The sequence below is a fragment of the Adiantum capillus-veneris genome, chromosome 21, assembly GCF_014529385.1.
Source record: "Adiantum capillus-veneris isolate H3 chromosome 21, ASM1452938v2, whole genome shotgun sequence".
Taxonomy (NCBI): Eukaryota; Viridiplantae; Streptophyta; class Polypodiopsida; order Polypodiales; family Pteridaceae; genus Adiantum; species Adiantum capillus-veneris.
In genome coordinates this window covers 98,752,410-98,768,874 of record NC_140951.1, presented here as the reverse complement: position 1 = coordinate 98,768,874, position 16,465 = coordinate 98,752,410, and positions in this window count along the sequence as shown.

Genomic DNA, 16,465 nt, shown 5'->3' with positions numbered 1-16,465 from the left:
CCACGAAAATATTGTTCCACATTGTGTAAGGAAAGCCCTTCTCCGAAGGTCTTATGGATTGTTTCTTACCTTTTCCCCTTGTCTTTGTTGCGCACGAAGCATAAAGGGAAGTTGGCATTGTGTCCTCGATGTGTAGGTATGTCCCAATGCGGGAGAACACATCTTCGTTTGTGGCCTTCTTTGCGAGCTTGACCTTGTGAGGAACGGGAAATAGGTTTTCCACAATGCCATGTTCTTTGAGGGCATCCTTTAAGAGTTTAAAAATATCCTGATAGGCTTTGGTGCTGATTCCAGCCTCATCACAAGCTTGTTGAACATCATCATCACTAACCACATTTCTTAATTTACGCATAAGGTCCTTGGTGACTGTATCCTTAATGTACTTACCTCCAGGTGATTGTAAGATAGAAATCACGTCCTTGGTATTGAGACAACTAGTGAGAAGGTTGACTCGATTATCTTGGCTTGTTCCACCGCATGCCTCCTGGATGAAGTTTCTGGCAACAAATAAACATAAATGTTAGAAAATAGTGTGAAGTAAGAATGCATCATGCAAGTAAAGACCAAATCACCTTGTGGCTGTAACTCGTCGTTTGCGTGCTCCTCCAGAATGTGCAAGAGTTTCAATGGATGAATACGGGCGTTTGCGTTCCCTTGCACCAAGGGGTGTTTCTTTCAAGTATGTGATGGTGTTGGTAAGCTTCTGGATGTGGGACTCCTTTTCTTGCATTTGTTGTTCAAGACTTTTAACTACCCTCTCCGAAGAGGCAACACTCTCTTGTAATGCCGTCGTCTTGAGGTGAAGAGCTTGACATTCATGCATCCACATATGCAAAGAAGCACCTGCACCCATACACAGCCGCTTGCAATAGCCTAACAAGCCTGCTTCTCCCCTCCCAAGAAATTGAAGAAATGTGGAAAGGCTATTAAACGGTGGATGGAAGCGGCTTATAGGATCGTAAGGGTACAAATGGCCATCCACCCAAATGTTAACATTGGTCTCACAAGCGGTGCGACGTTCATGTGATGACCTTTGATCACCCTCACTAGTGGTCTTTGGTGCAAATGCCGTGGGTAAGCGAATTGTTGGAATTAGGGTTGCAGAGAAACACACACAGCTTGGAGAAGACGAAGGAAACTCAAGGCACACAATAGAGAGTGTGTTACTTAGTGTGCAATGGAAAGATAGATAGCCCTAGAGTGATGGGCGTATATACAATGCACGGGGGAAAAAACCTCCTAAAGAGGGAAAAAATGCCCCGGCGGTCCTAGTGTGTTCACACACATCACTACCACATGTATATGGTAACAAATCCCCCCTGGAGTGATGCGGTGAACGAGAGCTGGCACATGAGTAAAGGGAAGTGCCATGCCCTGAGGACAGGATCAGTCCACAAAGGGGAGTAAGCCCAAAGCTTTGCGGAAAGCTTCAAGATTCTCACGAGACAATGCCTTTGTGAAAAGATCTGCAAGGTTGTCCTGTGTTGGCACATAAGCCAAGCTGATCTCTCCTGCTGAGAGCCTCTCCCTGACATAGTGGTAATGCACCTCAATGTGCTTTGTGCGAGCATGAAAAACTGGGTTCCTCGCAACTGCCAATGCGCTCTGACTGTCAGTGTAGATAGTGTTGGCAGTGTCCTGTCCAATACCCAAGTCAGCCATAAAGCGTCTGAGCCATACACACTGCACCGTAGCTGTGAAGACTGCCCTGTACTCAGCCTCACAACTCAAAGTGGCCACAGTAGGTTGCTTCTTGCTCAACCATGATATACATGAACTGCCAAGCATGAAACAAAAACCACTTGTGGACACTCGCGTGTCAAAACAACCAGCCCAATCTGAGTCCGAAAAAGCATGTAAGTCTGACGGCAATGATCCCCCCTTGGGATAAAACAAGCCAAGATGTAAAGTGCCACTAAGGTAGCGGAAAATCCTCTTGACAGCCTGCCAATGCTTAGACCCTGGGCTATGCATAAATCTGCTGACCTACGAGACTGCAAACTGAATATCTGGCCTCGTGTTGCATACATAAATGAGGCAGCCAACAGCAGTTTGGTAAAGAGTGACATCAGCAGGATCGCCAGCATCATGTAGACTCAACTTCAAACCTGTTTCCATGGGAGTGGCAATAGGTTTGCAATCCTCAAGTCCAAACTTACATAGCAATGTCTCTATGTAACTTTTCTGACACAAGGCAATACCACCATCACACTGCTTAAACTGTATACCCAAGTAATGATGCAACAGCCCCAAATCTTTCATCTTGAAAGTAGCATTCAAATCAGCCTTAAATTCAGCAATATGTCTCTCATTTGGTCCAGTGATCAGCAAATCATCAACATAAAGAACCACAATGAGAAATACATCATCCTCACGCTTTACATACAATGTGCTTTCTGTTGGACTGTTACGAAAGCATCGTTTAACCAAATGAGTGTCAGCTTTCTCATACCAAGCACGAGGAGATTGCTTCAACCCATACAAAGCCTTCTTACATTTGCACACTTTGTCCTCTTGTCCTTTTATGACAAAACCGCGAGGCTGCGTTACATAAACTTCCTCAAATATGTCACCATTCAAGAAAGCAGTAACAATGTCTGATTGATGTACATCCCAAACAAAATGAGCTGCCAATGCACATAGAAAACGCACAGTAGTCATACGACAAGTGGGAGCAAAAGTCTCTTCATAATCTATGCCTTTTTGTTGTGCATAACCCTTTGCAACAAGTCGAGCCTTATGGCGATCGATCTCACCATCCGGCTTGCGTTTCAACTTGTAAACCCACTTCGTACCAATGGCCTTTTTTCCAGGAGGCAAATCACATAAAGTCCATGTGTCATTCTCTATAAGTGCATCATATTCTGATTTCATGGCAGCAATCCAATTTTCTGAATTCTGTGCTTCATCAAAAGACAGAGGCTCCTCAACATCATGTAAACTAGACATAGCCAAAGCATAACAATCTGATGCATAAGATGCATGGCGAGAGCCTGAACGAGTACGACTAGATAAAGGTGCATCCAATTTACTGTCACGCAAAGTGTGCACCAGCCATTTTGGCATACCTCTAGCCTGCTCATTTTCAGCCCTTTCCTCATCAAGTACATCATGTACATCTGCATCAGTAATAGGCTGTTCTAAAACATTTTCAGAAACCCCCATAGGCTGTACATTTGCCTCATTGGAACTTACATTCGTATTTCCACCACTGAAAAGAGGCAACAAAGTGTCATAAATGTCCTGTGAGCTTACATTACTGTCTCTAGTACATGACAGCAAGGGCTGAACAGAGTCTTCCACAAACACTACATCCCGTGAAACCAGAATACGTTTTGTTTACGGATGATACAACCTGTAACCTTTGCTTTCAGCACTATAACCAACAAAAATACATTTGACAGCCTTATCATCCAATTTTCTGCGCTGCACTTGTGGCACCAAAGCATATGCCAAACAGCCAAAAACACGCATGTGCTCAATAGAAGGTTTTCTATCATGCCATGCTTCATATGGAGTAATAGACTGCAAAGCTTTCGTAGGACACCTGTTAAGTACATAAGTGGCACACATGATGGCCTCAAACCAAAAAGAATGCGGCAAAGTTGACTTTTGACCATACATCGTGCCATTTCCGTTAGTGACCTGTTTTTCCTCTCAGCAACACCATTTTGCTGAGGTGTATAAGGCACTGTACATTGGTGTTTTATCCCACGACTAGCCAAAAATGCATTCAATCCATGAGACATATACTCCCCCCCTCGATCGGAACGGAGGGTACCCATAGTACATTTTGAGACATTTTCAGCCATAGCCAAAAATTGTTTGAAGCACATAAAAACTTCGGACTTCGCTTTAAGCAGAAATACCCATGCATGCCTGGAGTAATCATCAATGAAAGTCACGAAGTACAGGTAATTGCCCAAGAACGGAGTTTGCATGGGCCCACAAACATCACTATGCACAAGTTACAACCTGCATGTGGCCCTAACTGAACCATCCTTTGGAAACTTAGAACGCTGCATTTTACCCAGAATACAGCCTTCACAAACATGTTTGACAGGTGCTTCAAGAGGCGGCAAAGAAGCAACCATATCAGATTTCTGCAAACGTAGCAAACTGGCAAAATTCAAATGACCAAAACGTGCATGCCAAAGTTTTGCATCTGAAATAGCCCTTGAATCTGCAACAGCATTTGCAAAATTTTGTCCACACTTGTCATACAAAGTGAGCTTATACAGCCCACGGCACAAAAGCCCAGATGCCACAATTTCATCACCAAAACTGAGATCATGAACTGTACATCTGTCATCCACAAATTTGACTACAAGTCCAAGTCTAGCAAGTGCGGATACAGACAAGAGATTCTTCTTGATCCCAGGTACATAAAGTGCATCAACAAGTGTGAAGGAACTGCCATTAGCAGCAGTGAGCACAATCTTTCCAACTCCCTGAACTGGATAAGAGGCGTTGTTGGCACAAGTGACTGAATTCCCATGAGGGACAGACTCGAGAGAGGTAAACAATTCACGATGTGAGGTAATGTGCTTTGTAGCACCACTGTCAAAATACCACACATGTGAATCTGCAGCAACTGACAAGCATGCATCATGGACAGCAGGATTGTAAGTGCACTCTGCGCTAAAAGCCCATTCTGCATCAACATCAGCATCACTATCTCCTTTCACAGAAGACTCAACAATGGCTGCATTTGTAGTGGAACCAGCATTTGCAGTGGAACCACCCTCTTTCTTCTTAGCCTCTTTGGCCTTCAACTTAGGACACGACTTGATCAAGTGATCATTGGCTTTACAATAATGGCAACGCATCTTCTTTTTGCCTTTATCACCAGAATTGCCAGACCAAGTGCTGCCACCAGAAGCATTAGGAACAGAATTTTTGCCACTCGCAGCAGAACCATAAGAAGTGGCTGCATTACTGTTACCACCCTTTCTTTGAGAAGCAATAAAAGCCTGTTCAACTGCACGCTGCCTAGTCCTGTTTTTTTCTAGAAAGTGACTCTTGCAACAGCAATGTGCATAATGCATCAAACTTGACAACTTCAGGATTTCCTTGGGTCATCAGTCTCCAAGTACTAGCAAAAGTCTGGTAGGAATCTGGTAAGGCATCAAGAACAGTCTGCACAAGGGAACTGTTCGAAATGACTTCACCTGCAGAAATGAGTTGCTCATTGATATCCTTGACACTAGCAAGGAAAGTGTCCATATCATCTTCCTCATGCATAATCTTCGACTCTAGCTCTTTACGCAGCAAAGCAATTTTAGCCTCATTGCGGCTTGCATAAAGACCTGCTAGAATATCCCAAGCCTGTTTTGCAGATTTTGCTGAACGGATGTGAGGAATAATGGTGCGCTTCACAGACAACGCAATCAATGCATGAGCCTGCGCATCCTTAACATCCCAACGAGCTTGTTCTGCCGTAGGCAAAACAACTCTAACAGCTGCAATCCTTGCAGCAAGACCTGGAACATCCTCAACATCGCCTACATCTTCAGAACTAGGACGTACATCAATGCCTTGCACAATGTTCCAGACACCTTTTGACACAAGAACATGTTGCATCATATAAGCCCACATAGGGTAGTTGTCCCCATCCAACCTGTCCTCAGCAGCAAACATCTTGAACACATCTGTGTTGTTGTTGTCAGCCATGGTAAATGCTGCACCTGATGTGAAAACTGCCCGAAAATAGGAGAAATGGAGCGGGAACAGCTTGTGCTATATAGCACAAACCGTAGAAGACTATAAGGCACCTGTTATGCAGAAAACGGCACTGACAGAAAATCTGCACAAAATGACGAAATAGCCTGTGCAATACTGCCTGTAGTGGAAACGGAGGCCGAAATGAGCCCAAATCAAAATTCTGAGCAGACCAAGCTCTTCGAGCTGTCCCAAAATATTTGTCGACCTGCGAACGCTCGCCAAAGCTCACTGAAATCGGAGAAAGTGAGCAGGCGTGTGCTGGAGAAGCTGGCGACTAAGCCCGGGAGGACGTGACCTGCTCTGATACCAATTGTTGGAATTAGGGTTGCAGAGAAACACACACAGCTTGGAGAAGATGAAGGAAACTCAAGGCACACAACAGAGAGTGTGTTACTTAGTGTGCAATGGAAAGATAGATAGCCCTAGAGTGATGGGCGTATATACAATGCACGGGGGAAAAAACCTCCTAAAGAGGGAAAAAATGCCCCGGCGGTCCTAGTGTGTTCACACACATCACTACCACATGTATATGGTAACACGAATATGTATGCTTTTGGTGTGAGGAGTACGTGGTGGTGGAAGCAAACCATTTGTGATGTCCGTGAGCACCATGGAAGCTGTTGCGTGAGGAATCAAATGATGAAAAGATAGAGGGGGAAGGGTAGAGAGGCCGAGCAGGATGGGAGGAGAGAAGGAGGGAGGGGGGGAGAGAGAGATTGGGGAGGAGGAGGAAGGTAGGGGCAGAGAGGTAGAGGAGAGGGAGAGGGAGAGAGGAGGGAGGAGGAGGAGAGAACAAAATGTTTATTACTTTTTGGGGGAAAAGATTTTTGAAAAAATGGACTTTCTAAGCTTCTGGGTTAAAAAATGGGTCAAAAAATGATTCTTGGATATGTATATATGTTGGGAGGGAGTTTTAAGTAAAAAATAAATAAAAATGATTTTTTTTAAAAAAGTCAAATTTTGACTCTTTTTGACCCACGGAATTACTGATGTGGACACACCCCTATGCTTCCTTCACTTTAAAAAAAGCTAGAGAGAGAAACAAACCCTTTAGGTCCACATCCTACATCTGTCTAAAAAAAAGTCTAGAAAAGCCTATTCAAAACTACCTTCTTCAATGCCCTTGCCCCCTAAACCCCACACAACATTAGCCTTAATCCCTAAAAATTAGGATTCCTTACAAGGCCCATGCAAGGTTCATATTTCTCCTAATGAATTGCCAAGAACCCACTTGCTCAAGATATTAGATGACAACAACAAGGAAAAGGGCTAATGAGGACTTTCAAGAAATAGATGGACTAATTTACTATAAGGGTCTTCTCTATATTCCACCAGGACCAACACGCATGGAGGTACTTCAGCAGCGGCATGTTCTTCCATCAGCAAGGCATTTTGGGGTCAATAACCCAATTGAGCTTTCTCCTGTGACTTTTGGTGGCCTCAAATGTGGAAGCTTGTCAAGGAGTATGTAGGCACTTGTGACACTTGCAATAGATCAAAGGCCTATCATCATCGTCCTCATGGGTTACTCCATCCTTGCCCATTCCAAGCAAACCATGGTCATCCATCCCCATGGATTTTGTTGTAGAGCTACCCTTGTCAGAAGGATTTGAATCCATTTTAGTAATCATGGATCTGTTTCCAAAAATAGCACACTTCATTCCAACCACTAAAACCATCACCGACGAAGGTACGTATTAGGCAAAATTTGGACTCACAAAGGGGCCCTTTAAGGAGTTTGACTTTACCTCTCTCTACCAAAACGGGCGCATGGATGAATTTTTCCAAACGAACTCCAAAGTTGGCGGAGATTTGACAGTTAGAGTGTCCTCTTCAAGCTCTATCTACTGATATATAGCACTCCATGAGATTCCTCATATTTTAGAAGATTCTTTTTTTGATTTACTTAGATTTCGACAGAGTTGTCACATCATAGGTGAATTAAAGAAAGAATCTTCTAACATATGAGGAATCTCATGGCGTACTATATATCAGTAGATAGAGCTTGAAGAGGACATTCTAACTGTCAAACCTCCGCCAACTTTGGAGTTTGTTTGCAAAAATTTATCCATGCGCCAGTTTTGGTAGAGAGAGGTAAAGTCAAACTCCTTAAAGGGCCCCTTTGTGAGTCCAAATTTTGCCTAATGGCCAAACTCTTTCTACAACATATCTATAGTTATCACAGATTATCGGATGACATAGTTTCTTATTGAGGCCCACAATTCATCTCTAGCTTCTGGAAAAGCTTATTCAAGCAACTCGGAGTGCAAATCAACCTCTCCTCAGCCAATCACCCACAAAGTGATGGACAAACAGAGAGAGTAAATCAAGTTTTGGAGCAGTATCTTTGTTGTACTATCAATTATCACCAGGATAATTGGATCAAGCTCCTACCTCTAGAAGAATTCTCCTACAATAACAGTTTTCATGCCTCCACGGCCTGTCACACTCCATTCTTTGCTAATTATGGTCAACATCCCAAACAGGATATCCAAAGGCACCATCAAGTCAAGAATCCAACTGGTATTCATCTTGCACAACAGTTATCTACAATTCACAAAGAACTTACAATTCATTATCAAAGAAGCTCAATCCAAGTATAAGGAAAGTGCACATCTACATTGCATGCAGCATCCAAAATACAAAGAGGGGGATACAATGTGGCTCCTTTGGTGTGATCTGCATTCATCTTATCCCTGTCAAAAGCTCGATTATCAAAGGCTTGGCCTATTTAAGATTATCTATCAAGTCAATCCAGTCACATATCGACTCTAGTTGCCCTCATCCATGAAAATCCATTCGGTCTTTCAGGTATCAGTCCTAGAATCTTGTCACACATCTAACATCCCAAGAAGATCCCTACAACCACCTCCTCTGGTTGAGATTCAAGGACATGACGAATATGAGGTCAAGAATGTCCTAGATTGTTGAGTTTTGCATGGCAGGTTATAGTACTTGGTGCATTGGAAAGGCTATGATGTCAGTGAACAAACTTGGGAACCAACACACAATCTTCAACATGCACCTCTCAAAGTCCAAGAGTTCCATCAACAGCATCCATGGAAGCCCCAGTCAAGGAGCACCATCGCTCCTCGTGGAACTCGTCTCTAGAGGAGGGGGTAATGTCATGGATTCTTGAGAGTTAGTTGCCTGTGTCATCGCCTATGTCTTCGTCACTAGAAGACTCTAAAAGAATCTAGAAGTATCAAGGAGATTCTAGAAGCTTGGAGAAGATTTAAAAGACTCTAGAAGTTTTTGGAAATCTCTAGAAAGTTGAAGAAGGATCTAGAAGGTTCTAGAATATTCTAGCCTCCTCAAGAAGAACCTAGAAAGTTCTAACCTCCTCAAGCACTAGTATAAATAGGGGTCTTGGGCCACATGCCCCTCAGTCTTGCCAACACCAATTGTGAGGCTCCTATGAGGAAATCCTCTTCTAGTTCTTGTCTTCTTTTCCTTGTGATCAAGCCTTGTCTTGTACTCAGGTCATGTAATCCAAGTCATGTATCTAGATCTCTTAATAGAGTATTAAGACTTGTAATCAAGATTAAGCTTATCATCAAGTCCCGAGTTCTTGTACATTGTGAGCAACTCCTCTCGCTCTCTTCTAGCTCTATACATGCTCATAACATATAACAGGATTACATGGTCGTTCATTGAAGATGTCATGAACTCTGTAGGCTTTGGAAACGGATGTGTTGGCTTGTTAGCACTCTATGTGATGGAAGCCAGTCAAAACTCCTCTTTAATGAAAGGATTGTGGGGGCCTTTGAGGCAAAAAGATCTATTAAGCAGGGTTTTTCTCTTGCCCCTCTCATGTTTGCCATTGGATCCCACCCTCTGGTTACATTACTCTAAAGCAGTGTAGCCAAAGGGAAAATTCAAGGATTAACTCTACCTAACAAAGACCAACTCATAGCTAAGCTCTTTGTGGATGACTCACTACTCTTTCTCAAAGCATGTCATCAGAAAGGCCCTTGATATTTTGAAAATGTATGCTCTAGCATTGTGTCATTAAAACCTAATATCTAATTTTCCCAAATGATTTTCTCATATTAAACTAATCATTTAATATATGAAAATACCAGGGGGAGCAAAGGTTGGATATTGGAAAGGTTGTCGAACCGATCTTGAGATCATCCAGATGGGGAGCTTCTACTAAAGAGCAAAGTACATCAATGGAGTTTAAAAGACCTCTAGGTTTAACTCCATTAATACTTCCATAGGGCAAAGTTCCAACTTTTGTACTCTAAAGGTCATAGGCCATGGGAAGTTGGCTTAGTGACTAAAAGTGCTAACTCTAGTAGTAAAAAAAAGGACAACCAACGGAGGGGGCGAGTTGGGAAGATGAAAAAAGACTAGGAATCACACACACATACACACACACACACACACACACACACACACACACACTACACTTCCCACAAAGCAAATAGGACACATGTCAGGCATGCAGGAAAACCCCCAATTCTTGTCTGAATCCTATTGGATGGAATAGAGGTCGACCAATGAGGGCTCAGCTAGTGTAAACTAAATTTTCTATTTTATAAATGCTTTAAAAAAACCCCAATAAGAATTGATCTCCCTAAAATACTATTGGACATTCAAAAGGTCCAATGAAAATTAAGCAGCCCATAAATTTGCTTAATTCCTATTGGCTAGAAGACTAAAAGGTCCAAAGGAATTCAGATAATTAAATGAATTATCTAAGCTTTTACAAAAGTGGAAAAGGATGGACACTTGTCACATGGATCTTGACTGGGTCTCTCAAATGCTATTGGCTAAACTTTTGATAGGCCAATAGGAAGCTACAGCAAGAGGAATGAGCTTGCGCAAATTCTATTGGCTAAGCTTTTCAAGGGCTAATAGGAAACCACCATGAGCAAATTGCAATAGGGGTCGAGCAAGATGAGAGAGGGGGAATGATTTGTGAAGGCATTATTCCACACACACTCACAAAACTCATGTGTAGAGCAAGAAAGTCATCTCCTTCTCCAAGATTTAATGGAAAGCTCATCTTCTTCTCCAAGTTTTGAGAATGGAGGCCTACACCAACAACTCTTGGATATGGAATGAAAATCCAACCAACAGCCAAGATTCAATGCCATGTTTCTCTTCTCTATTATCTAATTACTAAGCTAAGCTAAGCTACAAGAGTAATTAAGTGAGGAAATACTTCTTTCTCATAAGAATACTCCTTCTTCCTCTAGATCTACTCTCATACCCCGCTAGCACTCACCATCTTTGAAGGTGTGTGAGGTCTTGGGTCTGAGACCGTTAGGGAATTGATGTTATGTGTTATCACATGTAAGTTTGGTGCATGAGACTTCCATCTTCATTGCACCAACGAGTTTTTACCAAGGAACACAAAGAATTGTATTGTACGAAGCCTCTCTTAATAGAAGAAGCTATAATACAAATGTCTAATGGAGGAGGGACTTGTCCATGTAAATCGGGTCCTCAATAGTTGTAAATTGTTCTATTTCTCGCCCTCTTTCAAGTATTGTTATACCAAACTAATTAGGTGTTATGCTAGTGTTTCTATCTTCAACCAAGCACTCTTCTATGCTCATTAGGAAATTGCTCTTAATGACATGCCTCACTATGTTAAGATATTTTCCGCTATTTACAAGCTATTTAGACCATTAAATGTTACATTGGTATCAGAGCTATAGGTTTCTCTTTTCTTGCTCAAGAAGAAAGGTCATGACACTTGCTACAAATGGTTGGTATTATTAATTGCATGAGGGTAATTAAAATAGGGGTTTATAATCCTTGAGGTGCGCCTGCTTCGTGCAGTTAACGGGGTATCACCATCGAGAGCTATGGTCTTAATAATGGAGTCCCAAGGGGCTTGCCTACGGCTTAACCATTATTGAGCTATTAGAAGCTTGACAGGAACTTGTGCCGACTGGGCTATGATAAACCCTCTCTTCTATTCCTTGCAATTAATGATATTTCAAGCCATGGGTAAGATGCTTGAGTGCTTATCTTTGAAAGTAAAGAGGAGTAGCAACTAGGGCTTGAAGTGCCAAAGTACAAGGTAAAAAAAATTAAAAAAATTATACCTAAAACTTAGAATGGCTGACAATAGTAGAGAGAGTGAAATTAATGTTGATGGCTTTGATTTTGCTAATGATCAAGCTACTAATGATTCCCCTATGCTTGTGGACTATTTGGTTATTAGGCTTCAACAAGGCATGGGTAACCCATCCCTCCAAGGTGAAGTGCAATAGGAATTACGCATCCATGGGATTCTCCAATCTCCTCACGTAGAAGAGGGAGTGCCTATGAAAGCTCCTAGTGAAATTTCTAAAAGAGGGCTCTCTACGGTGAGAGAAGAGGAGAACGCATACGAAGGGCTCAAAAGCTTACAAGTTGATGGGGCAACTCCCTCACAAACGAGAGCCCAATTCTCAACGGTAGAGCCCCCACCAAAGGAACGAGAAAGAAGTGAATCTCATGCCACCTCGGCGGAGATGGCACCACGAAGACGATGGGAATAATGCTCTCCAACACCCCCTAAACGGAGAAGACCATCGCATAGTCCTTCTCACCATAATTCAAAGAATGAAGAAAGGAAGTATGAGAAGAAAAAAGCGAGAAAGAGGTCACCCTCTTCTCCATCTTCATCATCCTCCTCCTCTTCTGAAGGAAGTGATGGTGAAACTCCCAAAGAATTCAAAAGGAGAGGCCATAGGAAATCCTATGCCGCCTGGAAGAGGTCGTCCAAGCTCAAACAGTACAAGGAGGGAGGAAAGAGTATCTCTTTTCTTACCTACGATGGCACCTTTGGTGCTATGGACAGAGTTTTTCCCTTTATTCAACAATTTGATGTGACATTTGGAGATGAGGGCTTCACGGAGTCCTTTGAGATACGTCATGTAGCCATGCATCTCCAAAAGTCCGCAGGCAATGGTGGTCTAGCCTACGAGCAAACGGTGAAGCTCCATGAACATGGAAATCTTTAAGAGCTTTCATTATGAAGAAGTTTTTGGCTAGCGATGCCAAAGACAAAGTGCTCACTGAATGGCGAAGCTTGAAGCTCTATCCCTACGAATCTATTCACAAATGCGTAGACAAGTTTTGGGATTTACATCTCAAAGCCACTGCCTACAAAAAGATAGATTTTGGAGAGCAAAAACAACAATTTTGTGTGGGTTTATCTGAAGATAGGGCGGAGTATGTCAACTCCCAAAGGCCTCGCACTATTTCAACAGCCATACACCATACTATGGTAGCTTCACGAATCCACTTCCAACAAGGGGCTAATAAAATTCTTAAGCCCATGTAAGGAGAAGGGAGTCTACAAAGGCAAAAATAGACTCTCTCCTGCAGAGCTAGAGTGTTATCGTAAGGATAACCGTTGTTTCAAATGTGGGGAGCAAGGGCATTCTTATCGTGCTAGCCCACAAAAGAACACACACAATGAGCCTCCTAGAGCTTTCATAATTGAAGTTCAATAAGAAGATGCTCATTGCAAAGGATCTCCTCTATGCCATGCTTGTGGAAAGGTAAGAGAACATGATGCTTTCATTCTCTTCGACAATGGCTCTACTCACAATTTCATATCCACGGAGTTGGCCACTAAGCTAGGCATCCAAGCCTTTGAGATGGGAAATACCCTACCAGTCGATGGTGCTTTCAAGGGAGAAGAAGTCCCAGTTACTCCCTTAATTGGGAAATTGAGGCTTCATATCCAAAGCTATGTGGACAAAGAGGATTTCTTTGTCTCTCCCCTTAAGCATGAGGATGTAATCCTAGGTGCACCATGGTTTGATCGCATGGCGGCCAACATCAAGTTCCCTGAAAGGAAAATTTACTTTAAGTACATGGACAAAGACATGTATATATATGCTAATGACTCAAGTAACACTATACCTCTTGTACATAAGCAAGATTTTGATAAGTCAATAAAGAGCCCTATTTTTGTGTACATGATATTTGTAAAAGACTGTCAAAACGAACCTAATGTTCTGTCAAATAAAAATAAAGGGAATAAAAAAGAATTAGGGTTATCTAATTTCCTTAGGGGATGATGACCATGCAATTGAGCTTCTTCTAGGAAGCTCACAGCCTAATAAACCTCCTTATCACATTTCTCAAGCTCCACAAGAGGAAATTATGTGGCAAGTGCATGAGTTGGTTGAGAAAGGAATGGTTAGGCCTAGTTCATCTCCATTTTGTTCTCCAATTTTATTAGTGCAAAAGAAACATTGCACATATTGTATGTGTGTTGACTATAGAGCACTAAATAGGATCACTATCAAAAATAAGTTTCCCATTCTGCGGGTAAAAGACCTATTTGATAAGCTACAAGGATCAACCTACTTCAGTAGGATTGATCTAAAAGTTGGCTATCACCAAATAAGGATAGTGGATTAAGACATTGTAAAGACCACATTTCGCACTACGTTTGGTCTCTACGAATTCATTGTCATGCCTTTCGGCTTGACCAATGCACTAGCTACATTCAACCGCATGATGGAGAAGCTCTTTAGGCCTCACCGCAGTTACATTGGAGTGTTCTTTGATGATATAATCATCTACTCCAATTCCTTGGACGAACATAAACAGCACCTCCAGGTAATTTTTCAAGTTCTGCGAGAGAATAAGCTTTACATAAATCAAAAGAAAAGTGAAGTTTTCTTAGAAGAGATTCAATGTCATATTATCTCTAAAGATGGCTGTAATGGAATTGATATTTCTATTAATTATTGCAGTTGACAGGTGGAAAAGGCCTGGCCGAGATAGGCCTACGCATACAGAAATATATTCATGTATTATTCAAGTGCTCCTTATGAGCTTCGGCCATTAATGATCGGTCGGCCAGTTTGTACTTACTTTGACCATTTGAGAAATCTATAAAACAAATACGTGCAAGAGGGAAATGGTCACTCTTGCACAGGGGGAGATTGCACCTAGTGCTTGTGTCTTCTTCTCTTCTCTCCCCTCTTCTCTCTCGCCGTGCCGGCATAGCACTCCACTCTAGGAGGTGCTTCTGCACGTGCTCTTTCGCTCTCTGTCTCTCTTTGTTCATATTGTGCTCGATTATGGATTTTTGCGAGTGATCGGAAGGTATGTAGCTTTGTTCCTTTATGTCTTGCTATGTGCTATTCCGAGTATTTTGCAGGGTACACCACACTCATTTGTAGCAGTGGTATCAAAGCCTCGGTTCGCTCTTGAAGATCTGATGACACAGAGTTATGGAGATCTAAGCAACTAGAATATTAAAGCTAAGTTTAAACAAATTTATTTTACTTAGTTATTTTTGTTTTTGCACCATATGGTTTTTCTTTTCTTCTTTTTGTTTTGAAGAGATTTGAGTGATTAGGGAGCAATTAATGCCTGATTAAGACGAGATAATAGAGATTTTTTTACATGTATGGAAAGTTGGACTAAGACAAGAAGAGAAAAGTATTATCTCAAAAGTATAGAGGATAAAGATCTTAGAGAGGATAGTTTATATAGAATTAAAAAAAGGGGTAGTAGAAGATTAAAAAGGAGAACGTACGCTTTAACTCCCTTGGAAAATCTCAACAGTCTCTTATCATCAGAAGCGAAGGAATTTTTTTACCTGTGGAAATTGAATCGAGAAGGGCTTAGAGGCAAAAGAAGGTTTATACAATCTTTAATGTTGTAAGGACTGTCCAATAGGGTTTTTTTTAAAAAATAAAAATAAAAATGTAATAGGACTTATTCTGCAAAGTTTTGATGAATATTTTTGTTTAGAGTACATTTTGTTCATTCCAGCGTTTTTCCATAGTATAGGATTTCATTTTAATTGTTCTCGTGAAGTTTCAAATTTTGACCCGGGACACCCCTCGGGAGCCAGTTTTGAGGGTACTATGGTCAAAATTTGGAAAAGTTTTGTATGTAGCACTTGTAGCCCTCGACACGAGGAAAAATATTGCTTCTTTGTGCTTTTGCTGGCTCCTATATTTTGATGCCTGTTTCAGCCCGTAGATTAGAGAAGAAGTGAGAAAATGCTATTTTAGACTGTTTTTGTGAAAAGTGCTGACTTGCAGGTAATTTTTCGGGCAAATTGAGCAGGATATGGATTTTTTGCATCTCACGACTTTCGATGAGCTCGATGAGACTAACAAATTCATGTGAGAGAGACCCGGTCAAATTCTAAACCGTTTGGGAGTTATGGCTCGTTGAAAATGGCCAAAAATTGTGGACTTTTAAAAAAAAAAGTTTCTAAAATTGCTAACTCGCGAGTGTGGGTTGCGTTTTGTGGTTTTTATGCGTTTGAATGCAGGACGTCTATTTTCGAAACCTATTTTGGGCCGCTTTTGCTAAAGACTCACAGAAGGACGAAAATAGCCACTTACCCTCGCGTGAAGAAGACAGCCTGTGGAGAAGGAGACTATTCTACAGTGAAGGCGCCTTGTGATTGAGATTGAGAGTGAGAGTGAGAGTGCGATTGAGAACTGTGCACAGATTGAGAGTGAGATTGAGAGTGAGATAGCTCGGGGGTGGTCGGGAGGTTGATACGAGCTACGCTCTTCTTGTACCCGGAAATTGATTTCAATATACATCTCTGATTTCCTGCGTCTACTCTGTGTACTTGCAAATTTCTGTTATTCAGTTGTTGTATTCCCATGTCTCGTCACAAGTGGTATCAGAGCGGTTTCAATTCTGCGGCAGTGATGGACGCATACGAACAACGATTGCAAGAACAAGCGGAACTCATTCGACGACTCACTGAAGATCTTAACAGACGTGAAAGAGCCGATAA